This window comes from Pongo abelii, chromosome 2 (genome assembly GCF_028885655.2).
Source record: "Pongo abelii isolate AG06213 chromosome 2, NHGRI_mPonAbe1-v2.0_pri, whole genome shotgun sequence".
NCBI lineage: Eukaryota > Metazoa > Chordata > Mammalia > Primates > Hominidae > Pongo > Pongo abelii.
Window position 1 is genome coordinate 198378682 of NC_085928.1, and position 25872 is coordinate 198404553.

Here is a 25872-nt window from a genome sequence, read left to right on the forward strand (position 1 = left end):
CTATCATTTTCATTCCACGTGTATTTCTTTGTTTATTGAGTGCCTTGATGTGTTAATTACTTTATTGGATTCCTGGAGGTGAGAAGGGGAAGGGTGTGGGCAGGGCCACTGCTTACAGCTGCTCAAGTTGTGCTTTCCTTGAGGGCAGGCGGGCAAGTGGGGCTGAAGTCCTGCCCTCCCCACTAGCCAGGCCAAGATGAGGACCATTTTCTTTCTTTTTTTTTTCTTTCTAATTTGCACAAAAGAAACTAATGATTAACAGAGATCCTGGTATGGAAACATAAGACACAAGTTTGGTTTTGTCTGAAAGCACTCATAGTTTAGTTGGTGAGGCAGCCATAAGAATAACCAAAAGTAATTATATTGCCAGCCACAATGAAATATATTAACCAGAGATACAAATGACATTCTGAGGGGGCTCGGTGGAAGTAGTTTAACCCTGATAGGGTGGGGAGAATCAATTCTCACAACTTTCGAAGAGACTAGTTGGATGGGCAAGTTTTCTTAATAGCTTTATTGAGACATAATTTAATTAATTAACTCAAAGAGTAGAATTCAGGTATTTTTAGTATATTCATAGAGTTACACAGCCGTCACCAAGATCAATTTTAGAATATGTCCATCACCAAAAAACAAACAAACAAAACCAAAACAACAACAACAACAAAAACACATAGTGGTCATTTCTTATTTCTCCCAAACCTCTTACATCCGGTACTAAGCAACCACGAATCTACTTTATAATCTGTGAAGTTGCCCATTCTGGACATTTTATATAAATGTCCATACATTTATATAAACATCATACAACATCATACAATATGCAGTCTTTTTAGTGTAATGTTTTCAAGATTCATCTATGTTGCAGCATGATAAGTAGGCTTTTGATTGGTGAAGAATAGAAGCAAGTTTACCCCAAAATGATGCATTAGGGAGAGCTAAGAGATTAACCTTTGTAAGAAACCATGGTCTGTGTTTGAAAGGTTGAAAGTAGACTATTGGGTCTGCTGACTAGGGCCTGTGGGGAATGTTACAGGGATTGAAGTTAGAAATATAACTTGGGAGCGGATCGTGGAGATTACGAATGCTTGGACTTTTTCTGAGATGCAAATGTTTTTGAGAGGGGAGTGATATGACTTGAGAAGTGTATTTTTCTCTCCCATAATAAGAAAAATTGATGAAGCTGTAAGGTGACTCAGGTTGGTAGTGGAGAACCAGGTGTGAAATCATAAACAACTCACTCCCAAGTACTTTTCCCTCATATTCCACTGCCTCTTACTTTTTATGTTTGTTAGCTGGAGCAAGTAGAAAAAGCACAGATGATTTGTTTTCTGTTATAATTATTTTTTAAACTACTAGAGGCATGGTGGAAAATTAAACTCGATAGATTATAGTTATAAATGTTGTTCTTTGGGCACTTGCCATGAGGCAGCATTTTCATGGCAAACCCTACTATGTATATTTTTATCATATTATGAGAAAGAGGCCCACTTCTGGGTCACTTGTTTGCCTCTGCAGGACTCTGACCTGTCATTTTAGATATTGAGTCTATCCTTGTTTTGATTTCCTTTGGACTCATGGCCTTGAGTATGTCCCTTGTGTTCATTTGACAGATTCCTGCCAATCAAATGGAAGACAAAGGTATCCCGAGGGTAGTTGGCCTGTGTTTGCATCTCTTGTAGCCAAGAGAAATCCCTCATTGCTTGTTTCTGAGCTACTCATGTCACAGACTTTTACAAGAGGAAGGATTTTAGAGATTACATGGTTCAAAGGTTATTAAATTAAGGTTTAGTGGTCCATGAACCTCCTGAAATTGTTTGCAAAATTATCTTTAATTGTGTGGAGGTGTATTTTTCTCCCCCATAAAATTCTCAGATGGATTGCATCCTTGTAAGGGGGAAGAATCATTTATCCACCAACAATATTGAACTTTTATTGAGTATTTACACTATGCCTTGTACAAGACTTGTGTTATCTCATTTAGTGTTTACAGCCCATTCTCATGGATTAGGAAATTGAATCATACCGTAGTTCAGTTGACTTGCCCAAAGTCACAGAGCTAGTAGGTGACAGAACCTAGATTCAGACCCTGGACTCTAACCCCAGAACCTATGTCTTCATCCTTCTACATTTTCAACCTTCATGCCTGCTTTGCACTATTCTAGTTTACCTTTTATAGGCTCTGGAGTTGATGGAGTCTCCTTTAATAAATGGGTAGTGGAGGCCCAGAGAGAAGTGAAACATGATTAAGATGGTCCTGTGATTAAAGACACATAGCTGTTAACATGTGACATGAATGCAAACATGCCCAAAGTCAGATTATGAGGCTTTAACACATAATTTCTAAATTTAATTTAAAATGCTTCTTTTTGACCTTTACTTCTGCCATTGATTTTCATCTTTTCTCTTTTCTCCTTCTTATCCCCTTCTCTTCTTTCCTCTTCTGCTCTCCTTTCTTCCTTCTTTTCTTTTCTTTCTTCAGCAACCATTACTGGGCATTTACCTTATTGGAATTATTGGATTAGGTGGAATTATTGGTAATTGTGTGTTTTCATGTTACTAAAATGGACTGTCCAACTCTTCTGTGGCCAACATCTCTTTACCCTAGAAGGTTCTCAAAGGAGTTGCCACACATGAAACAAGGTTGGGGAAAGCAAAGTACCCGAAGCCAGTGCTTTACATTGGTACACAGGAGTAGGTGCCCACTTTCTGATTCAGGGGACTGGATTGTGTCATTCATTGAAATATGAAATAGTGAAGGAAGCTTCAGTTTTATGTTGGTTGGGGGTAGCATGAGAGTTGTTTAAGCTTTTCACTTTTGAGAGCTTTGCAAATGAATTGCCTTATAGTTAAAGCTGGAGATTAGAAGAAAGATCAAGACTAGGGAACTCTTTATTTAAATGTTAATATTTAATTGACAATTATTGTCAATTTAAATTAAATATATATATATATGTATAGAGTCTTGCTCTATTGCCCATGTTCCAGACTCAAGCTATCCTCTCACCTCAGCCTCCAGAGTAGCTGGGACTACAGGTGTGACCCAACACACCCAGCTATTTTTTTTTTTTTAGATTTTGTAGAGACAGGGGTCTTGCTATGTTGCTCAGGCTGGTCTCCAATTCCTGAGCTCAAGTGATCCTCCTGCCTCAGCCTCCCAGTGTGGTGGGATTACAGGCATAAGCCATCACGCTCAGCCAGGGAATATTTGAAGATAGAGAAAAAAGCCCTGCTTTCTCCATTCCTTCTACAGTTTGGCACCCAGTTCATATCCCATTTGCCCAGATACTCCCTTTTAATCTTTCCTAATATAGGCCATAGACATTGGTCTCAGAATTCTTGTAAGTCTACTTTTGTCACTCAATTGTGTGAATTGTGTGTTTGTACAAGTCTCCTGCATTTACTAAATGTAGTGGAAATCATATTTGTCTATAGATCAGTAGACCTGTGCATTGAATCTAGGCTTTGTTATTTGCTATTTGTGTGATTCATCGATTGATTTTCTTTCAGCATCAAATTCTAAGTTAATAAAATGAGATTAATAATGATATCTACCCTGTCTCTCTCACAGAATTGGTGTTCACTTTTTAACTGTGAATAATGGATGTGATGGCTCTTTAAAAAGAGCCTTTTAAAACAAAATGAATACTTTTTTCTATATTTACATGTGTAATTATGATGTTTGTTTGTTTGTTTTTTCCCACTCTCTGGGTTAACTCTAAACTCCTTTGGATTTTAAACTCCTTTGGACACTTTTCTTTTTAACCCTCCTTCATACCTAAAACAGTGCTATGTGTATTGACATTTAAATGTACAGGGCTAATTATGGTTTCGTTTCTTCACTTTGTTGTTGTTGTTGTTGTTCCTTTTGTTACAGAATTTATTTTGAAGATTGTTTTTTCCTGGAAATTAGTGGGATGTTAACGTCTCCTTAAAGAACTCATTCTTTGTCTTTCCTGGTTCCCCCTCTTATCCTCTGTAACCTGTGACCTCCTCCCACCATCTGAGGTGGATGTCTCCTGAAGTTCTTACTCTGTCCCAGCAATGATGACCTTAGTGTGTCTACTGACTCTTAAAACCCCATAGGGACATAGGATCCAACTGCCTCATAGAAAACTAAGGCTGAGAGAGGGTTACTCCTGTATTTGGTTCAAGTCAATCTGGGTGCCGGTTTATAAACAATGCCTATTCAGTGCTCTGCACTAAGGCATACTGGTGTTATGCTTCTATTTTTGCCTTTATTATTTTTAAATTTTTTTGGATGAAATTACTGACGTTGATCACATATTAAAAATTTATGAGGAATCTATTTTTGGGTCCCATTCTATTTAATTCTAGCTGAAATTTGCTTCTCTTTTTTATCCTGTTGTGGTACATTTGTTCCTAGACATAATCAGGAATGACACCAGACACAGACTATATTTTGCTGTGTATTAGTGAGAAAATTTAGTATGTTTCTTTTTTCATGTTGGATGTAGACACTATGGACAATGTTTAATTAATTTTAATTGATTTTTGTTGTTGTTATTATCTTTCTCAATTTTCTCTGCTTTCTTCTTACTTCCTTAGCATGGTATGCCACAGATAGGGAAACATTTCATCTAAAAGATATATACTATATATGGATGTCTTTGCAGTTTCTTCAGTACTTTTAATTACATAAAAATCTTAATAATATTAAAACAATTATGTAAATTTTCAAAAGAATTTCAAAAACAATGAAGAAGACCACTGTTCAGAACCTCAATTTCTGAACCTCTCCTTACTTTTCCTTTTTCCTTTTCAGCCAATCCTTGCTCAACTCTGAATATATTTTGACAATGTTTCAATTATAATATATGCAGAATAATTTACTTCTTTCACTTAACATTATTTTTAAATTTCAATGTTGCTACATATTCCAAATTTCTTTGGAATTCATTATATATTATTATTCTTTTATTTCCACTAGATTTATACTTAAGACAGAATCTCAAGAGTGGGATATTTGGGTCAAATAGCATTTACATTTTGGCTCTTGAAATAACTACCAGCATGTCATTTCCAAAGAGACGTTAATCATTGACACCACCAGCAGCAAATGTTCTCATTCATCAGATCACATTTGTTTTATACGTTCCTCTCCTTAGAAAGAGATAAGTATGGTTTCTTTTGTTTAGTTCTTGCTAATAGAATACCCAACATATTCAAAATGGTACTCCATTGTTTTAATTCACATCCTCTCTGACCATTAGAAATATTTTGCTCCATGTGTCTTTGACGAAGTTTATGTATTGTTTTATGAAGTGTAAGTTCGTGCCCTTGCCCATTTGATCTATTGAGTTTATGCCTTCTTTCTTTATTTGGGATCCAAAATATTTATTAACTCTCTGCCTGACCTATTTGTTCCAAACATTTTTTCCAAGTCTGTTTGCCTTTTTAGTTATGGTAGTGTATGTACGTGCGTGTGTGTGTGTGTGTGTGTGTGTATAGATCTATATGCATGTGTACACACTATATATATATGGCTTATAATGGGGACAGAATCACTTAGCACCTGGACAACCCTGATGATCCAGGTATTTACTAAGGGACTCAAACCATCTTCAGTTGTCTAGGTATTCAGAAGAAAAAAATTCAGAAGGCTGGGCGCAGTGGCTCACGCCTGTAATCCCAGCACTTTGGGAGGCTGAGGCGGGCAGATAACGAGGTCAGGAGATCGAGACCATCCTGGCCAACATGCTGAAACCCCGCCTCTACTAAAAATTCAAAAATTAGCCAGGCATGGTGGCACATGCCTGTAATCCCAGTTACTCGGGAGGCTGAGGCAGGAGAATCGCTTGAACCACGGAGTCGGAGGTTGCAGTGAGCTGAGATTGCGTCACTGCACTGCAGCCTGGCGACAGAGCAAGACTTTGTCTAAAAAAATTTCAGAAGTCCCAGAGTCCTTTCCATGATGCATTTGAAGGGCCAGAGAGATAGAGGCAAGCCCTATGTAGTACATCTTGCTGCTGTCCCTCATTTGTTTACCCTATGGTTCAAATGAGATGGTGTTGGAGCAATCGAAGGATACAGACCAGTACCCAGCCTTTCTTGTCAAGACTTTGCCTCTCCTTGGGATGTTCACACACACCTACCCCTATTTTCTTTAGGGAGCTAGTTGCTTACTTATTTTAGACAGTACATCCTTTATGGCCTTGCTGAAATGTACTCCTTGATGGAATCTCCTCTGGTTTCTTACTATCTGTCCACCTCAATTGAGAACTGATTTCTTTCCCCTGAACCGCTCACCTTCCCACAGTGCCTTAGCTGTAGCTTCTTTATTCAATGTTTCACTTTTTACTTTGGACCAGAGATATTTATGAACTTTACTAAATCTCTTTTAAGGCAGATATTTCAGTTCTCTTTGCATTAACACAGGACTTGTTGGATGATTGAGTAAGAGTGTTGCGGGGGGTGAAGAGAGGTTTCAGTTGTTCCTTCCTCGTGACAGAGCTGAGAGGGGAAGGGCCCTTGCTGGTGGTGGATGGACCCTGAGGGTTAATTGGGCTGAATGTGGCCACAAAGTGGAAAGACTTGCTGTGCTTTCTGAACTTACATAAGTTACAAACACTATTAAAATGTCACAAACAAATAAATAAAGACAATGAAGACTGTACTTAGGTTCCATACTTGTGGTATGGAAAGCTATCTAAAATAAAATTAGCTGCATATCTCTGCAGATTTCTCTGATTCACTCTACAAAGAAGCAAGTGTTTAATCTAATTCTGCAAATATTTGAGACTCTTTACCAGGCGTTGTGGAACATGCTTTATGACTGGAAAAGATGATAAAGGCATAGTTTCTGCCCTAAGGAGCTGTTTGTGCATCTGTTGGAGGATATAGATATTTTAACAGGAAGGTTCTAACACTAGGTAGGCTGGGTCCTTTCTGATAAAGTCTGCATTAGGAATATGTGAGAAGAAAAGATTAACCTGAGTGCAGGCTCTCGTGAAGTTGCTAGTATACTCTTCTTTCTTTATGCATTTAACCCCAAAATTATCTCTACTGAGATGATTCTTCTTTTGTGTGTCAAATTTTACTTGGCTTCTCCCTCACCCTGACTCCTAGTCCCATCATTTTAATTTTATCATGATTTGAATAATATCACAAGGGAATGAAGAATTTATTCCTTTTTTCAATAGGTGAACAAAAAAAAGTATGAGAAATGATTGATGTGTATTTCAACATTGAGAAAACCCAAGGAATTAGGAAGAAAGTTCTCTGGCATATCAGGAAATAGGAAATGATCTCACCAATTGCTAGAAGTGGTTGCTCAGTCTCTTGGAAAGTGCACCTTCAATAGATAGTACTTAAGTCATAGCATACACACACACACACACACACACACAAACACACACACATAATCTCTCTGCCTTATTAGCCATTTATTCTCGACTGTCTTTCAGTAGATGATTTCTTTTTTTTTTTTTTTTTTTTTTTTTTTTTTTTTCCTTTATTATTATTATTATTATTATCATTATTATACTTTAGGTTTTATGGTACATGTGCGCAATGTGCAGGTAAGTTACATATGTATACACGTATGTTTAGATGATTTCTTTTACCTTGTTTCTTTCTAAATATTACCTCCACTGGGACCTAATTACAACCCCTCAAAATTCACATTACATTGGAATAGATGTGAGCTCCCAATGTTATCTTTAGGCATTACAGAATATTAGAAACTAACTGTGGTTATCCATCGTGTATGCAGGTATATAAACCTCTTTTGCCCAAATTGTCAGACTGCAGTGAGAAAAGTCAAGGAAATATTTCTTACTAGCTTCTGAATGTTGTATGAATTTTTCCTGAAGAGTGATAATAATGCAAGCTGAGACTTTTTATTTTCAAAAGTAAACATCCAAAGCCAGTTTTCCCCTTCTATTAAACGAACCTTTAACTGAGCTCTGAAATTGTGAGGAAGGACATAATTTGATGCCCACTATTCTGTTCAATAGCCATATTCAGAAGAGAAGTTTAATTCAAACTCCAGCCCATCAAAGCATTTTGCAGGGTTTTCAAAGCAGTTATTGTATTAGAGAGTAATTAAATATTACTGTTTTCAACTTCTTATTTATAATGTATGAAGACATTATAATGACCCCAAAGTTGGTTTGCCTTTAGAAAAATAAGGATACAAAATGCTGTGTAGAAAAGAATATGCTATCTTAAGTCTAGAGACCTGGGTTCTAGTCCCATTTCTGCTTGTGACTTAGTCTGTGGCCTTAGGAAAAGGCTTTTCTTATCATTGAGTCTCATTCTCCTGCCTTTAATGACAAAGAAATTACAAACCTTATATCTGCAAGGCACTTAATAATTTGTCCCCTCTTCTTAACCTTGTACAAGTGAAGTTACAACATTCTATCAAGTTCAGAACATGTAGACTGTAAAGTTGTCACCCATAAATCTATTACCCAGATACAGGTACAATCTATCATGATCATATTTGTGTATTCCTTTCAAGTCTTTAGCTATTAGCATAAATTACCCATCATGCTGTTTATCTCTTGACATCATACATTAAGCATTTTCCATATCACTGCATATTCTTCAATGATTACAATTTTAATAACTTTAATATTTCATTGAGTGATTATGCCATATCTTAATTGTTTCATGATTTTAAAATTTTGCGATGATTAACATTTATGCATAAATATAGCTTACTTCTTCAATAATCTTATATATGATGTCTGAGGGTTGAGATACGTGGGTCAGAGGTTAATTTTTTTTTCTTTTTTGAGGCAGAGTCTCACCCTGTCGCCCATGCTGGAGTGCAGTGGCATGATCTCAGCTCACTGCAACCTCCGCCTCCTGGGTTCAAGCAATTTTCTTGCCCCAGCCTCCCGAGTAGCTGGGATTACAGGTGTGCGCCACCACGCCCGGCTAATTTTTATATTTTTATTAGAGACAGGGTTTCATCATGCTGGTAAGGCTGGTCTTGAACTCCTGACCTTGTAATTCACCTGCCTTGGCCTCCCAAAGTGCTGGGATTACAGGCATGAGCCACCTTGCCCAGCCCAGAGGTGAATATTTTTATGGTTATTTCTATCTATTGATGACTTGTTTTGTGAAAGGAATTTTTTTTTTTTTTTAGCTTTAGTAGGAATGTGTGAGTGAGTCAGCATCTCCCCTATCATGCTAGTATTAAATATGTTGGTTTTTTTGGTATTAGCATTTCTCTGGTTATTTGTAAATTTAGATATGTTTCCACATGTCTCATTTCCAGTTTTTTTTTTATTGCCTTTGAAGATGAGTACTTTCCAATCTTTAGGATCCCATTCACAGCAAATCAAAGAGGAAACATTTTAGTGAGAATTGTGCAACTGTGCATGTCTTGTAAAAGGTTCTAGAACATTTTTGACTCACATGAAGGACTGTTTGAATAAGTTGAGACATGCCTTATTCCTAAATGGAAACATAGAGGTTGTTAAGTAGTTGTTTTCCCTACATTTCATGCAATCACAGTTAGTACAACTCTCAGGTCAATTATTCTTGAATTTTAACCAAAAAATTCTAAATTGTCTTGACAATAAACAGGCAAAATAGGTAAAAGAAATCTGCAAAATAAGTGTAATGAGCAACTGGGACCATCCTAGCCAGATGCTGAGGTGCATTTGTAAGGCAACTCTGATTGAAGGAGGAGGTGGTGCTGGAATAGATGGGATGTCACAGCAGTAACAGAACCCACCCAGACATAAGGCAACTGCACGTGGAATTAATTGGCAATAAAAGAACCACCTTGATACATTCCGAAAAGGAAGGATTATTCTCATGGCGCTGGGATAATTGGTCAGCGTTAATGAAAAACTTACATCATGAGTATGCATCACAATAAACCCTGATATAAATTAGTGGTCATGTTAAAAAATAAAACTAGCAAAAGTCTTCAGGCAAAGAAGAAATTTGTTATATCTGTAGTAACTGGAAGCAGTAACTTTTTAAGTTTACACCTGAGGTCCTCAAACTTTTTCTGTAAAGGGCCAAGTAGTAAATATTTTAGGTTTTGTAGGCCAGATGGTCTCTGTCACAGGTCCTCAACTCTTTGTGCTGCAAAAGCATCAATAGACAATATGTAATATGTCTCATATATAAACAAATAGAGAATATGTATGTTTATAAGAAGAATCATAATATTATGAATGTTAATTTCCTGACAAATCCTGTCCCATGGTGAATTTTATGAATCTTTCATTTTTTTGGCAAACTGTTTGAAAAAGCATTTCATGGCTGTTTTAATTTATATTTCCCTGATTATTATTTAAGTTGTGTGTGTGTATGTATGTGTGTGTGTGTTTGGTATATTTGTGTGCCACTGCAGTCTCTTTTTATGTGAATTATAGGTAGGGTTAATTTATCTTACTTATTTCACCTCTCTGTCACCTGATGTCCCAATACCCTGGAGAGCTTTGTGATATCTACACCCCAATACAGACTAATAGGTCACTGTTTTGCTTCAGAACTAGAACTCCTCCTGTGCCTTTGTGCCCAAGGGCCTGGGACTTGACTTTTGGCTCAGTTCTACTTGTCTGCTAACCTGGCTGCTTGACAGTGGATTGAGGATTGAGGGCACTGAGCAGTTTTGGCTGTGCTTGACCTACTGCTTAGTCTCCCTCCATGGTCTCTTAGAAATCTGAGACTGGGCACGGTGGCTCACATCTGTAATCCCAACACTTTGGGAGGCCAAGGTGGGCGGATCACCTGAGGTCAGGAGTTCGAGACCAGCCTGGCCAACGTGGTGAAACGCCATCTGTACTAAAAATACTAAAGTTAGCCAGGTGTGGTGGCAGGAGCCTATAATCCTGGCTACTCAGGAGGCTGAGGCAGGAGAATCACTTGAACCTGGGAGGCAGAGGTTGCAGTGAGCCAAGATCGTGCCACTGTACTCTAGTCTGGGCAACAGAGTGGGACTCCGTCTCAAAAAAAAAAAAAGAAAATAAAAGAAGAAATCTGAGTGAGTTGTTGCCTGAATCTTGTCTGAACCTGCCTATCTCCTCTGGGTCCTGAAATCTAACTGTGGGTGAGATCTGCCTTTGCATTTCTGTTCATCCAGGTGAGCAAACGTGGAGTTTGGCCTCACTCTGTCCAATTGTGTTCCTTCCAAGAGATAAAACAGAGAAAGTGGTAAAGTCACTTGCATAAGCCACTTTCAGATCCTTAGAGGACCCACAGCATGAGATTCTGACTGTTATGATTACGGAGGTAGAAGCGTCATTTTCTTGGAGCTGTGTCTCCGTGTCTTTGGGTGCCACAGTCACAGGCCTGCTCCTGCCCCTCCCTGCAATCTTTCCATTGTTGTGTGTGGTACAGGAACTGAGACAATTATGACAGAGCCGAGCTGGTTTCTCTTCTCTTTTGGACATCATTGTTTGTCACAATTGTGATCACCATTTCTTCCCCTAGATCACAAAATTGTAAAATCACTGCTATATTTACATTTTCTTTTGCTGCCTGAGCTTAAAAAGGTACTATTTATAGCTTTCCTTCAAAATTCCTTTATTAATAGTCTTCCTTCATATGTACATCACTCTGCTGTTTACAAAATGCTCTTCCATTTAGTATTTCACTTGATCAGCATAAACACCTATGGGGTAGGCCAGGCAGGATTGTTGTCTCCATCTTACAGGTGAGGAAATTAAGGCTCAGTGAGGCCTGGAAGGCCCTGGCCTGCAGCCACGGCTGGAGCGGGTGCCAGAACTGGGTTTAGACGTTTTACTAGGTCTCTCTTGCTGTTTTTCTTTCTGTCGTCTACAAAAACTCCTTCTCGTTTATGAGTTTCAAAGATTTTCTTGTCTGACACATAAGGAAATTAGTGGCTTTTCTTGAGAGATCTAAGCATTACTGCATTTGACTGATATTTCTTTTACTATACCTATTGGTCTGAGTACTTTAAGAGAAGCCAGTGTATGTAAATAATCTTCCTTCTTGTCAGACATGGAGGCAGAAATTTTCCAAGAAGAGAGAGACCCTGAAGTCACCGTTTGTTCTCCGCTGTTCTTAACAAGTACTGCAACCACAATTTTGGATTTTTCTCCTCGAGGCTTTCTAGTTGTAGGCTGCCACAGAGTACTTGGGGGTCACAGATTCCTGTTCCCTTTTAAACTGTATCAGGCATGTGTGTTATGTGACCTTTGTGTTCTGACCTTCAGATTTAGGGAACTGAAGATTTAGGAAGTCTTGTTAGGACTTAAATCCAAGTAAATTCCCTCATGAGTACAAAGACTCATCTGTGGAGGTGTGGAATGTTGGAGAGAAAGGGACTTTCATTCATCTAGCCCCCTTGGTTAGAAAACAGGGCTGGTGAGTGATAGAGCTGAGGCTAGCATGCGGAGATCAGACTAGATTCGGCTTTCTGCTGGCTTCCTCCATATCACTGAGTACTTCTGGAGTTGTAGCATGCCTCTTCCCCCTGGACTGGGAGCTCTGAGAGGGACGGCACTGGGTGTGCTCTGTGCACGGCTCTTCTAGAGGTGATCCAAGTGCTTTGCATAGGCACTCAGGATTCATTCGCTTGATGAATTTGAACCTGTCTGTTGTTGATAAAATATCATTATTGCCCATCGGCAAAATTATAAGGATCTTGAGGGAGTTTCAGTCAGGGTTCACTATAGGAAACAAACCACTTTAGATATTTTAAGTGGAAGGTACTTAATACAGGGTGTTTCACAGAAGTAATTAGATGGACTGCATGGAGCAGAATTGGGGCTGTCTCCAGGAATGAATCGTAAAACTACACAAAATTATTCCATTTTCTACAATCAAGAAAGACAAAAATAGTGAAGCCACCATGGGAATTACTGAGTTCAGTGATACGTCACAAAACTTATGAAACAGAGATCAAAAGCCATAGTCAGAATGATGGTAGCTGGACACTGAGACATGAGTCCAGCTACTTACTCTTTTTGTCACGGCTGCTTTCTGACAGCCACCAAGCTGAAGACTCAGTATGAGAATGTGGATGCTGAAAAATCCCATGTCTGCATGACCATTCTTCTAACAGAAAACAGGGCAAACAGCAGAAACATGTCTTCCATCTTACTTTTGCCTTTCAAATATCAAGCCAATTACATATATTTTCGCAGAATTTCTTTTGCAAGCAAACCTTACCTGCAAGACAGCCCGTGCAATATGGGAAGTTTGAGTGTCGATCCACCATATCCACCACATTAAGGGTGATGGTTTTCATATTTCGGGCATGTCTTCCATAAGGCTTTGTGTGTAGTGGATATTAAGTTGGAGCCAGAGCAACAATTACGTTCTATTACATCTCTACTTGTCAGTGTAGTTAATTATATAACAGAATGGACTGCAACAGTTTTACTTTAGGGAATCCCTAAGGGGGAATTCCTATTTATCAGAAAAATGCCATAAGGAGGGAAGACCCTGAGGTGGGAGAGTATTCTAAACTGTTTTGGTTTCAAACATCTTGGAAAGTACTACATGGAGACATGCGATGTTATAACATATCAGTGCTTACCATGTCTGGGGGGAGTTCTGTCTTAAAAAAGCTTGCCAACCTTCTATGCTGTTGCTCCCTCGCTGCACTGTTTTGACCCCACTTTCCTCCTCACCAGCCAAATACAAATTTTGCAATGAGAATTAATGTAAAATGGTTTCTTTATAACAAACTAAATAGACTTATTCTTAAAAGGAAACATAGAGGTTGTTAAACAGTTGTTTTCCCTACATTTCATGCAATCACAGTACAACTCACAGGTCAGTTATTCTTGAATTTTAACCAAAAAATTCTAAATTGTCTTGACAATAAACAGGCAAAACAGGTAAAAGAAATTTCCAAAACAAGCAGAATGAGCAACTGGGACCATCCTGGCCAGATACTGAGGTGCATTTATAAGGCAACCCTGACTGAAAAAGGTGGTGGTGCTGGAATAGATGGGACATCACAGCAGTAACAAAACCCCACCAGACACAAGGCAACTGCATGTGGAATTAATAGGCCATAAAAGAACCACCTTGAAACATTCCGAAACGTTGAGCCTGCATTGAATTCTTCTGACTTCTCCCTCAACTCGGTGTAACCCCTATTTAGAAATGTGAAATAATTGTTAGTAATCCCTTCTACCTTTACACTGTACCCTAGTGAGTGCATTTGGATATATTTTAGACACATTTTTTTTTTCCTGCTCCAAATTAAGAATCAGGTAACACATTGTCCTTCTAGTACTTGTAACTAAGTATATATTATAAAACCACTGATAATCTCGTGTGTGGGGGGTCAGGTGTTAAAGATATAATTGAGGTAAATACTCTGATTTATTTTTATTTTTATTTTAAGAAAAAGTGACATTTTTGCTTCAGAAGAAAGAAGCTCAGTGAATAGGTTAGTTGATAATAGTTTCTGCTAGGTTTCTGCTATATCTTGCTTTTCTCCTGAAGATTCATTTTAGTACCTTCTTTCCTTCTTAAGAGCACATGCTCCTAAAGCAGGGAAGCCCCCAAAGCCTCCTCTACTTCCCATTGCTAATTGTTCTGGCCTCTTATCCACGCTGGTAATGAACTCAAAAGTATGGCAGGGCTTTAGCCATATGGAACTTCTGGGAGAGGACTTGACTGTATTCAGGATTCACTCGGACTAAATGACCAAAACATCATTATCACAGTTTTAAGTAGGTGATTATATGAGTTATCGTCAAAACTGGGACACTTTTGCAAAGGGGCACTGTTAATAATTACACCAGAACAGCAGGTATAAATTGGAGATGTATGGTCATCCTAATTATGCAGAGCCTTCAAGAACAGTGTTTGAAATGTGAATTAAAATGATTCAAAACCAGAGCTTAAGTCTTAATATTTTCATGGGTTTAAGTTTACCTTCTCTTTTATATAATAATCACTTGCTGAGCTTTGATGATGGGATATACTCAGTATTAGGTACTAGGAAAACATAGATAAAGAAGATACCAATTTTGTTTTTTTCTTCACTGACAGTATTGTAATATTTTAGACCAGTGGGTTTCCAGTCTGGCTCATAGCATACGGGGGATTCTAGGGCAATAATGCATTTTATGCTTCCCCCAAATTAAAGTATGTTCTGCCAAAGTATGACGATTTAAATGCCCCGTAATGGTTTTATTAATTTGTCTATTTATACTTGGGGTTTTGTTTATGATTTGGCATGAAGAAACCATTTATTTTGCTAAGGAAAACTTTGAAAGCTACTGGTTTGGGACTTAAAAATTTATCTTTAATATTTGGTTATAAAGCTGTAAGGCTACTTTTTAAAAAGGGGAAGAACTACACTGATTAAAGTTGAAACACATAAAGATGTAAACTGAGTGGGAAACAAATAAATTACCTGAAATATATAAAAGTCTGCTGTGTATCAGAGGTTTTGTGATTCTAGAGGGCTTAGGTAGGACCAATAAGTGGTACTTATGGGAATACAGGCTTCAGCTGCAGAAAACTTTCTAGCAGTCATAACTTTCTGCCATGGAGGGGGCTGTCTTGTAAGGTAATGAGTTCCTTGTCATTGGACATGTACAAGTGAACTCACAGATGGTGGGTAAGCTTCATCTTGAGCTCCACATTAGATGACATGTCTTTATTAACAATTTTACACTTCAAGGATGTTAAACTTCTGTATTGGTGAATGTTGGGTCCTTTGCTACTTCCTTAAAAATATCTAAAGTGTGTGTGTGTGTGTGTGTGTGTGTGTGTGTATTTGTGTTTTATTTCCCCAGAACATTAGCTGAGTTTATTTTTCAAGCGTTTTATTTTATATTTTTACACAGTGGTCAATAATTGATAAAAATACAGAAGCTACTACAACAGTTCTCTCATCAAGAGAAACTTAAAAGGGATAATGTCCACAGATGTGATTCTGAAACTGATTTGAAACAGCCTGGTTCATTTTTACTCTGTTGCCATTGGTTAATGCTTAACCAGATTTTGTCTCTGTTTCAAAATCTTGAAATAAAAGTGGAACAACTTCCAACATGACTTAAGAAAAAGGTCCCCAGTTGAAATGCTTCCAATTGTTTTGCTATTAAATGTGAAATTGCAAAACTAGCCTCTCTTACATAATTTAAACTAGTGAGAAGCTTGCCTGTTTTTCATACCATTTCAAATACTGAGAAATAATTTCTCTAGGCTCTTGGAATTGGAGTTAAATAAAAATTATATTTCAGAGTATAATGCATGAAGTTGGATTTCTTTGTTTTCTAAAACTGTATCTCATCGTCCTTGAAGGTTGATAATTTATATCTCTGGTGCCACTTTATTTTTCTATTATTTGTGGATTAAAAATTTTAAATTTAGCAATATACTTATATTTTGCTTTAGAATAAAGTTGATTTTTAAAAACTTATTTAGAGACAGGGTCTCATTCTATTGCCCAGGCTGGAGTGCAGTGGCACGATTGTGGCTCACTGTAACCTTGAACCCCTGGTCTCAAGTGATCCTTCCACCTCAGCCTCCCGAATAGCTGGGATTAGAGAGGCGAGCCACCATGCCCAGCTAATGTTTTTTAGAAATTATTATTATTATTTTTTTTCCAGAGACACATCTTGTTATGTTGCCCAGGCTGATCTCGTACTCCAGGCCTCAAGCAATCCAGGGTCTCTTCCCAAAGTGCTAGGATTATATGTGTGAGCCACTGCTCCCAGATGAGCTTTTTCTTAATAGATATTTAAGATGATATGTAATTAGAGAATCAGAGATTAAACTGGAAACTTTACAATAACGATAAAATATTAATTCAATAATAGTAATTTAAATTACAGGCCACGTGTGATGACTTTAATCTCAGCAGTTTGGGAGGCCAAGATGAGAGGACCACTTGAGCCCAGGAGTTCAAGACTAGCCTGGGCAACATAGTGAGACCCTGTCTTTACAAAAAAATTAAAAAATTTGCCAGACATTGTGGCACACCTATAGTCCCGGCTGCTTTGGAGAGGCTCAGGTGGGAGAAATACTTGAGTCTGGGAGTTGCAGGCTTCAGTGAGCCACGATGGTACCACTGCACTACAGCTTGGGCAACAGAGTGAGACCCTGTCTCTAAATAATAATAATGATAATAATAATATAAATAAACAAATAAATAAATTATAATGTCCAAACTCAATTCAAAAGCTCTAAGCTAATTTATAGTAGTTCTGACATAGGATACAAACAACACAGTTGACAGTTTTGTGAACAATATGATGTTCAAAAGGCTGAAGTATAATCGCTAACTCCCCATCTTGTTGCTATGATTACACTTAGCAGATTATGTGGCCTGAATAAACATTGCTTCACAGCCACAAGCAGTGTTATCAGATGTAAATATGTCTTAACATTCATCAATAGTAGACTCATATTCATCAAATAAAAAATTAAGAATTTCTACTTTTTCAAGTTATAACTAAAATTGCTTTTAAAATCTTCCTTATTTTATTGAGAAATCAAAATAAATATTCAATAACAGAAAAATACAAACAGAATCATTAAAAAATTAAGATAATTAGAACATCAATTAGAAAGTGGTAGCAAAATTTCATGGCCTGACTAATGGGCATGACAGACTTGTAAATGGATATCTAAAATGGAGTGTTTACATGTTTTAATACAAGTTTGAACAAGCTGTCAGGGAAACACAGCTAAGTGAGCCGCAGTTAACTTGCAGACTTACACAGTTACTGGTAGGTTTAGAAATAGAAGATGCTAGATAACCATTAAAGAGATTGCTAGGTCTCATTAGAGGTCATATTGGTGATTTTTCCTATCATCACTTTTTCCTCCTGGGTGAGGGGCAAAATCTTTATGAATTAGGCCCTTAGCATCTCACCTTTACAAATCCAGATTTCCCCCTTTAGAAGCAGATTTACTGAACTCAAAGAGGTGCAGGCTATTGTTGCCTCTTTTCTCTTGGCCTTGAACAGAAAAGCAGTCTATTAGAATCAAGGACTTACAAGAAACCTGCTAAAGAGCCCGTTTTTTTTGCCAGCACAGCACACTCCACAGACTAGCCATAACATTATGGATCATAAGAAGTTGTGGGAAGAGATTTTGAAGATCATCATTAGTTGCTTATTATTTTAAATCTGCAGAAACTGAGGTCCAGAGAGAATCCACATTTTCTTGGTTACTTTGCCACGTGGAACAATTGTTATCAACGTGACCTGGAATGCAAGGTTGGAGCCATTTATCTTCTGTGCTAATTTTCAGTGCCATGGTTGTGAACTTTCTTGGCAGAGAAATTGTTTACTTCTATGCCTTATTCCATTGCCTTTTACCTACCCCATCTAGTTATAATCTAGCAATCAATAGAGTTATAAGCTTGTTTAACCAAACTTTCCCACTGCAGATGCTCTTTGGAGACAGAACATTTGGGTTTAAACCCAGCCTCTGATGTGTTCTAGCTGCTCTATTACATTGGATAAGTTTCTTTAGTTTCTCTAAATCTCGGTATTTGAATACTCAAATTAGAAGACGTAAATTATTTCCTAAGATTTCTCCTAGCTGGGGCTCTCTATGACCTTTTAGCTCTTAAGTAGTCTGTCCTCACTATTGTCAACCATGTCTTTTTTTCCTTGATGATAGAAACTGTGGCAAACAAAAGGCCACTTAGTCAGTATTTGTTCCGTCCTTAACCTTCTCTCCTGAGAGTCCTGATCTTTCAGTGCTGTTGTTTCCCTGTCAGGGTTGATTGTTTCCTTTTCGAGTGCCATTCTGAATCTGAAGTGAAAGTGCAGTGTGGAGGCATGTCACTCTTCTGTCTCACTTCTTTTTCTTTTTTTTTTGAGATGGAGTTTCACCCTGTCTCCCAGGTTGGAGTGCAGTGGCGCAATCTCAGCTCACCGCAACCTCTGCCTCCCGGATTCAAGTGATTCTCCTGCCTCAGCCTCCCAAGTAGCTGGGACTACAGGTGTGCACCTCCATGCCTGGCTAATTTTTGTATTTGTAGTTGAGAAGGGGTTTCAACATGTTGGCCATGCTGATCTTGAACTCCTGACCTCAAACGATCTGCCTGCCTCGGCCTCCCGAAGTGCTGGGATTACAGATCTGAGCCACTGGGCCCGGCCCTGTCTAACTTCTTTATCTGAGACAATGTTTACTTGTCTAGACCTGATGCTTCTCTCCCTTGCTGCTTCGTAGTTCATTTGGATCCTGAAATGCTGCTGAGTTTTTCTTGTCACCTGCAGCACTGCCAAGAGCAAGGAGTGCACCATTAGTGTTAATTTATTTTTTTCTGGTTCTCTGTGCAAGGCAGATGGGCGTTTAATGTGCTGATTCCAACCCTACCTTCCCTCATCTACACTCCCTGGTCTCATAGGAGTTAAAACATAGTTTTCTAAGAAACCTTAGCTCCTTGAACTTGTGGACTTGTGGGAGAATCATGGAAACATGAGAGTTAGAGGGAATGGTAGTGGATATCTAATCTTTAGTGTACAGATAGGAAGGGTCACTGAGGTTCAAAGAGGTTAAGAACGAAAGTCATAGACCCAATTAGTGACTGAGCTAGATAGAAACTACGCCCAAGTCCTCTGCATCTAAGTCTAGTGCCTTTTCCAGTTTTTCCAAGTGTCTCTCAGATAGCCTATATAAAGGTTTGGCATTTCTGTAGCGTTGTTCTCTCGTTACCTCTTCTGAGCAATGCCAGCTGTCCATGCAGACAGTGGGGCACTTAGCCAGTGCTGGGCCAAAGCTGTCTGTAAGAAGACGTTGAGTGAATACATTGACATTTTCAGCCCATGGTGGATCCTGCTTTGCCCTTCCGGCTCTATCTGACCTGATGCTTCAGAGGAAGAGTGAATACATTTGCTGTTCAACTAACAATTGTGTGTAATTTTCAGCCTGCCTTATTCTTCAATGCTGTCTTCCCACGCTTCCATCACATGCCACAGCATATCTGCTTCGCAATTACACTGGTAGGGACTTACCCCGTTTGGAAAAGGTTTGCCTAAATACTTATTTGCTTGTGCATAATACATCTTGATTGATACCTTGTTAATCTCTGAGATCAACCCAAGAATCCTTCCTTCAAGGGGGAGGATAGAAGAGTCAGGGAAACGGGTGACAGAAAAAGAGAAAAAGAGGACTGTGCTTCCTCACTGATGAGCAAAGAGGAGAATTACAGATGATATCAAAACAATGAGGAGAATCACGGATGATATCGAATCTGCTTTACTTGGCGTTGGCTACTTGTAAAGTCAAGATCTTTCATAGACTCATAAAAGCTTGTGAGCAGTGTAGTCATTTGTACCATCTAATTCCATCACTACATTTTTCGAGAAGGACACAAGATTTCAGAGATAATGGAAGTTACACAATAGGCTCATGGCAGAGCTAAGACTAGAAGCTGGTCTGAATTCTGAAGATCAGGCATCTTTTCACTAAATACTGAGATGTGAACAATAATGGAGAGCTGTATAGCCCAGAGGGGGAACCACATTGTACCAGTTTAGTGGATGATTAGGAAAGCAGTTTTGAAATTCCAGGAAGGTACTGACTTTTGTATAAAGAGAACGTTTAAAAAAAAAAAACCTTCAAAGTTATAGGAGAGTGTTATTTAAATTGTAACGGCTTGTTTAAATGAAGAAAATGTTGCTAAGGGACATGAATGCTAAACGTTAGTCTGCCATCAGCTACTTCTGATGTTTAAGTCAAATAGTCCCTCAATTCTGTGGTGTTAATGTATGTCCCTTTTCTAATATCATCCATTTATTCAGTGCACACTGACCAAGAGCTAGGCCTTGAGTTAGTTGCCAGGAAGATATAGGGACTAATACAATGTCATTTAAAGATTAATAGAAATGCTCTAAGTCAATTATTCTCAACCCTTGAATCAGAGTATATACGTAAAGATCCCCATATGAGGTTAGTGTGCAGACTGTTTTGATAAACACTGCTCTAAGTTTATTGCACTGGATGTTAGATAATATGATGTAATGGTTGCTTGTTTTTCAGTTTTGGTGATCTATATAAATCTTTTTAGAAGAGTAGCATATTGATTTGGAGGAAAAAAAGGAAAATATGACCAAACACTACTTCTTTCTGTTTTTGTGGATGACAGTGACTTGGCATTCACATGGTATCCTGAGAGAGGCTTAGTAGCTTTGTTAGTGTTAATTGTCAGTTTGCCTATGGCACTAAGTTTTCCCACCTATATGGGGTGGGTCCTGGTCATCACATAGCCTTTTGTAGTTATTTGCTTTCTGTTGTGCCTTGATTTTTTTTTTTTTTTCTGTTGACTATTGGCTTCATCGCTTTGTGGTCCTGTGGCTTATCATGATTAGATTTGAGGGTACAGAATAGAGAAAACATTATGGCAAGTAGAATTCAAGAGCTGGAATGGAAATAATAAGAGCAAAAACTACTGTTAAGTGCTGATTTCCTTTGAATTGTGGTGTTTTCCTTTCTTCTCCAAATAGGGAGGTAGTACAGAGTGAAGACCGGAGATTTGGAGTCAAAGATCTGTGTCCCAGCTTCAGCTTTGCTATTTGTTAGCTGTATATCCTTGAGCAAGTTATTCAACCTCTTACAGTCTTACTTTCTTGATTTGCTAGATGTGGGTAATGATAGTGCTACCTCATATGGCAGTCAGGATGACTGTGTGGCCATTGAAAATTTGCTAGACATATAATAAACCTTCAATAAACACTTGTTTATTGTCAGTCTCTAGTCTTCTTAGGACGGCTGGGGGAAAAGACAGAAGAGCAGCAGTGGAGTTGGTAAGTGAAACCTCTTAGGTTCTTCTTAATTGCTTGCATTTGACAATTTCTGAAAGAGCAATGCTGAGGAAGCAGCAGCTCCCCAGCTCCCTTCAGCAGTAGGCATCTTGCTTAGAGGAGGGCCATTGCTCTTGCTTTCCTGTCTGCTGATGGTGGTTGTGTATTCTCAGAGCCTCTCTGGGAATCTTCCCTTTCACTTCTTGCTTTCATGATGATTATGAACTTCGAGTGAAACCTATCTAGCATGAGGGGAAGTAAGAGCAGTGTAAATCTTGGTCCAGCAACACCAGTTCTCACCACTGCTTATCTTTGTGTTTACATGGGTCTCTCTTAGAAGCCAGGAAGCCCCAATGATATGTGCTAGTTCATCTGTTCATTAAACTTGTGAAGTTTCATCAAACCCATTTATCAAAATGAAGGGCTGTAATGAAGATTTGAGAGAAAGAAAGCACTCTAAAATATTAGAGCTGATTGGGACTTTACAGGTATTCATTTTGCAAATGAGTGTCATCTCTTGTTAAAGGTCACACTTGTATAGCTGAGACTAGAACTGGGGCCACAGGGACTCTATGTCTATACTATTGGATTTATCACTTTCCTTGGATCCATCCTACATGATTCAATTTTTAGTACCTGGAGTTTTCACTCTTGTTATCTTCCTATTCAAGGATAAAAGCTCTAGCTTCTTATCTTTATATAAGACCTTTAAAAGGCAGGACTCATGTTATCTTTTAAAACTTTCCCCTAACTATTCTCCCTGAATCCCTCATTTTGGTGCCACTGGTCTGATCCCTGTCCTACAGAAATGCCTTGCTTCATCCCCAAGCTCACAGTATTATTTCTAATCTTTGCCCTGCTTACTCCAGTTTTCTTTTATTTACTCAGCATTCAAAGTCCTGGTTAAGGGCTACCTCTGCCAAGCTAATGCTAGCTTTTCTGACATCCCCCAAGATTTTTCATGTGCTTTCTGTGTTGCTCTCTTTCTCTTTTCACATTTATAAATATTTCTTCCTCAAATAGTCTTTGAGCTCTTTGAGTAAAGAATAAGAATCTGATTCATCTATAGCTCCAGTGCCAGGCCAATAAATTCATTCATTCATTACATTAACAGACATTTTTATTGAATACCTATCATGTGGTAGCCCCTGGAATTATAAAATGATAAATATTTCCACTCTCAAGGATTTGCGAGTTTAGTTTGGGAAACAGGAAAGCAGATGGGCAGAGCACCATGTGATGAATATGTGACAACAGTATGTAGATGATGAATATGTGACAACAGTATGTACAACAGGATTGTACTATAAGGATATATAACTTGAACTGTAGGATATAGTGCAAGATTTGCCTTCAAGGACTAGTAGAAAGTAATGCTTATGATCTAAATTGATGCATAGTACGTTGGAAGTCATTTTTAGACAAGAAGTAGCTTGTTTAAGAGGGAGCAGAGATCAAACCTAGGAAAAAATGGTGAATTTCTATCAGAAAAGTACTGCAAAATGACCTCAGAATAAATAGAAAACTACTACTATTATCATAGAAGTTACTGGCAATATCATTAATGTCTGTTAAAAGAAGATATATTTAGATGACTTTATGCTGAATTTGGATAACCTTTAAAAAACCAGATAATTCCAATGTAGTTATTAAATAACCTAGACAGTAGAGGAGGGTGGAGAAAACTCCCATATCAAAACCTAATCATGATAAGTAAAACAAGCAGAAAAAAATGCTATAAAATGATCTTTATTATGATTATATGTACACAGATTATAAATAAAATAGCCTAGTTAATTCATTAATATATCAAAACACAAGTGTAACAAAGGATTTATTCTAGGCATGCAAAGATGGTTCAATATCTAGACTTTATCAACATATTTCATTACATCATCAAATTAAGGGAGGGAAAAAGGGTTGAATGTGTCAGTGGTTGCTAAAGAGGGCACTGCAGCTGTAACTAGATAGGATTTTATTCCACAAATGCAAAGATAGTTCAATATCTGGAAATCTATCAGCATGCTTCATTACATCACCAAATTAAGGGAAGAAAAAAGAAATGATTGTATCAGTGAATGCTATAGCAGTTCTAGAAAGATATGAGTAACTAAGAAAGAGTAACGTTCATTCATTCACCCATTTCTATGTAACATACTTGTGTAAGGGGCTTCCTGCCTAGGCATTGTGCCGGTATAGTGAGACTACTTGGAGTTTCCAACTTGTTGGGACATGTAGGCAGGTAAATAAATGGCTTTCTTGTGGATTGTTATAAGTATGCAGAAAGTACTAAAGAGCCCAAAAAAAGGAATTCAGCTACTCTTCTTTGGAGGAGTTAGGGAAATGTTCACAGAGTTAGAGACATTTGAGCTGAGACAATATAAAAATATAGGGCTTGGTAGAACGTGAACAGAGGGAAACGGCATTGTTGATGGTGAACACAGCATGAGCAAGGGTTCAGAATCATGAAAACTTATTGTAAATCCTGGGAATGGGGTCACTGGGTCACTGCTGACATGCAGAAGAATGGTAAGAGAAGATACTGAGAAGGTCATCTGCAAACAAATGATTGGTCAGAAGATGGGCCTCTCAGGAGGAGCAGCTGGAGGTGCTTCTTCATGGAGGGCAGCATGCGGGTAATTTATGATGCTGGGGATAACTGAAATGACTGTGGAGCCAATGATTTGCATATTGATGCTTACATTTTATTTATACTCTCCCAGAAATTGCCTATTTCTTTATATCTATGCTATATCCAAAAAGCCAAGATTGTACAGTCAGTCAGTAACTTGGGATTACTATGAAAAATGTGAATCTTTGCTTAAGAAAATACTGCATCCTATATTAACCAATTTTTAAATGTTTTATTATAAAATGACTAGATTTATAGAGACCTTCCAAGGATAGTATTTAGCCATTTTAAAAATTATAATTAACATTTATACTACAAATGTGCATAATGCATTAAAAGTTTCAAACCTTTACTTGATCCCTTTTATTTCACACTTGTATTCACTTTAGTCATACTGAAAGCAAACCAGACACTTTTATCACTTTTATCCCAATTTAGTAGAAGACCAAGCCTCAATTAAAAGCAAAAGCAAAACCAAAATTGGTATTTCTCAGCCATGTGAGATGGGTTTGGTTTTGGTATTTAGAAAAAAAAAATCATCTCAAGTTATTCCAAATGTGCAGCTAAATTTAAAAACCATGAGTAAAACAGACATTCATTGGTTGTTTTTCTATATTGGTTTTGTGCTAGGCCTTAATGGTAGTTCATAAATGTGTAAAATATGGTCCCTACGCTTTTAAGGAACTCACAGTTTAGCAAGTATGTATGTGTCTTTGTGTGTGTGTATATATATACATGTATGTATGTGTGTGTGTATATGAATATGTAAAAGGTACAGGGGAAAAAAAAGAAAAGAAAGGCCCTGTAGCCAGCGTGAAAAGCCAGTACCATCACTGGCTTCAATAGCGTGTGTCCTGATTCCCAGTTTAGAGTCTTTGTCATTGATTCATGTTATCCTCGTCTTTTAAGAAAACTGTACATCAAGCTGTTCTTCCAAGCAAGATGGTCATAAAATTGCCATTGACTTTCTACAAGAATAGAGGCTTCTTTTTTTCTCACTTTGCGTAGCACTCTATACTATAAAAAGTACTTTAATGTCATCTCATTGGTTGCCATAAAAATTCTGAGAGTTAAGGAAGACAGAGGTTTATATGTTTGTTTGTTTTTTGAGAGAAGGTCTCCCTCTGTTGCCCAAGCTGGAGTACAGTGGTGCAATCACAGCTTACCACAGCCTCAATCTCCCAGGCTCAAGTGATCCTCTAACCTCAGCCTCTTGAGTAGCTGGAACAACAGGTGTGCACCATTATATCCCACTAATTTTTTAATTTTTTGTAGAGACCGAGTCTCATTCTATTGCCCAGGTTGGTCTCAAACTCCTGGCCTCAAGTGATCCTTCTGCCTTGGCCTCCAAAGTGCTCGGATTAGAGGCGTGAGCCATTGTGCTTGGCTGAGTCCTCTGAGACAGTGAAACTATCTGAGGCTCTAGAGGAGATGCTGTTCAAAGTCATGCCACTTGTTGGTGGTGTGGACTGATGTTAATATCCAGGCAACACTGTTTCCCAGCTCTCCCCTCCACCCTGTCTCTCTATTACTATGCCATGTACTGAGGCC

The 25872-nt window shown here is 38.1% G+C and overlaps 1 protein-coding gene across 13 annotated transcripts in view; it reads left to right on the forward strand.

The window, feature by feature from the left end:
- The window catches only part of LPP (LIM domain containing preferred translocation partner in lipoma), a 741130-nt gene that overhangs the window by 227059 nt on the left and 488199 nt on the right, over positions 1-25872 (forward strand). For 3 of the 13 annotated variants that reach the window (XM_063722385.1, XM_024244471.3, XM_054553119.2), the window contains one exon: positions 18069-18152. The exons of 9 other annotated variants lie outside the window; for them this stretch is intronic. The gene's annotated coding sequence lies outside the window, so the exon portion shown is untranslated. Of the gene's footprint in view, positions 1-18068; positions 18153-18764; positions 18887-25872 lie in introns of all 13 variants that reach the window. One more of the 13 variants, XM_063722386.1, reaches the window with a different exon arrangement.